Source organism: Rhinolophus hipposideros, assembly GCF_964194185.1.
Source record: "Rhinolophus hipposideros genome assembly, chromosome: 9".
Lineage (NCBI taxonomy): Eukaryota > Metazoa > Chordata > Mammalia > Chiroptera > Rhinolophidae > Rhinolophus > Rhinolophus hipposideros.
Genome location: NC_138055.1, coordinates 59,574,534 through 59,576,585, shown reverse-complemented (window position 1 = coordinate 59,576,585; position 2,052 = coordinate 59,574,534).

Genomic DNA, 2,052 nt, shown 5'->3' with positions numbered 1-2,052 from the left:
AATTAAAAAAAAAAATTATCACAGAAGATACATTGACATTAATGTCCCTCAAACAACTCCCTCTTACTTCAAACACACTTATCCTATTGTTCTTGCCACTTTCTGAAGCAGTTCTGGAAGTTCTCTTACATGAGTGTCTTTCCTTCATCCTCCATCATGACTATGCTCCATGTCACACACCACTTCTAGTATATGGCAATTTCTGTCAAATAAAAACATTACAGTGTGTCCTCATCCACCAGTGCCGTAGACTGCATCTGGCACTGTTCGACTTCTGGCTCTTCCCCAAAGTCAAAATGACCATGAAAGGTAAAACATTTTGAATTGATTCAGGACATCGAGTCAGCCAGCACAGCACAACTAAAGACACTCACGAAAGAGGACTTCAAGAACTGCTTTAGAAAGTGACAAGAACAATGGGATAAGTGTGTTCCAAGCGATGGGAAGTATTTTGAGGGTGATTAATGACAATTTTTCTTTTACTGTAATAAATTTTAATTTAAACATTCACCGTATTTTTTTATCACACCTAGCATACGTTCAATAACCTATTGATATATGTAGGATTTAGTATTTATGATATCCTGGTATTCATTTTTGGAACAATTTTAAATAGTATTCTATTTTTAATTTTGGTTTCTAATAGTTTACTGCCAGGATATACAAATATGATTAATTTTTGTGTGATAATCTGCATCTTGCAACCTTGCTGAACTCATTTATTAGTTATAGGACTTTTTTTTATCAATTCCTTGTGATTGTCCGGGCAGGCGACCATGGCATTTGCAAATAATTTTGCAAATATATATTTGCAAATATATATATATATATATATATATGAATCTTTTATTTCCTTTCCTTGCCTTAATACATTGGCTAGAACATCTAAATTATGTTGAAGAAATCGTGAAAGTTAATATCCTTGGCTTGTTCCCAATTTTAGGGGGAAAGAAGTCATTTTCACCATTAAGTATGACAACTATATATCCATTGTAAATGTTTTTGTCAGATTGAGCAAGTTCTCTTAAATTTTTAGTTTGCTGTTAGTTTGAGTTATGACTAGATATTGAATTTCCCAAATACTTTTTTGCCTTAATTAATATGATCATGTGGTACCTCTTCTTTAGCTTCTTAATATGGCACAGTATATTAATATTTAATTATTTAACCAGCTTTGCATTCCTGGAACAAAACCTCTTGGTTGTAGTGTTTACATATATAATTATATATATATATATATATAAAATTTGGTTTTGAACTGCAAATATTTGTGGAGCATCTTTACGAGAAATTATGTGTAGCTTTTTTTTTTTAACTCTGTTTATGTATTTGGCATGTGTATAATGCTGATCTTATGACCGTGTAAAACATTTTGAAAGTGTTTCTTCCTCTTATATTTTCTGGAAAAGATCACATATTTTCAAAAATAGTTTATATACTTCAAAACTGAAACCACCTGGAACTAAATAAATTTATAGAAGGGTTTTTACTAGGAACTCAATGTCTTTGTTATCGAATTATTCACATTATCTGTTTCATTATTAATGACTTTTGGTAGTTTGTGGTTTTCAAATAATTGGTTTATTTCATCTAAATTGTCGACTTCATGTGCACAGGTATTATTACTATTTCCTTAGTATTTTTCTAATGTCTGTGGGTCTTATAGAATACCATCTTCTTCATTTCAGATATTGGTAATTTCTTTCTTCACCTTTTTTTTATTTGTCACTTTTGCTAGAGTTCTATTGATTTTCTTTTCAAAAAAGAAAAAACCCGAAAAACACCTGCTTTTTGTTTTATTACTTTTTTCTCCACTGGCTTTTCTGTTTTAAATTTCATTGAGTTCTGCTCCAACTGTTATTTTTCCTTCTGCTGCTTCTGCTTAATTTCATTTTATTTGGCTCTTCTTGTAGCTTCTTATGGCTGAAACTTAGATTCCTGAGAATATTTTATTTTCTAATAAAATAATTTAATGTTATAAATTTTTCTAAGAGTATTGCTATAGCTGCAAATGACAGATATTATGTTTTATATTTATTCAGTTCAGTATAT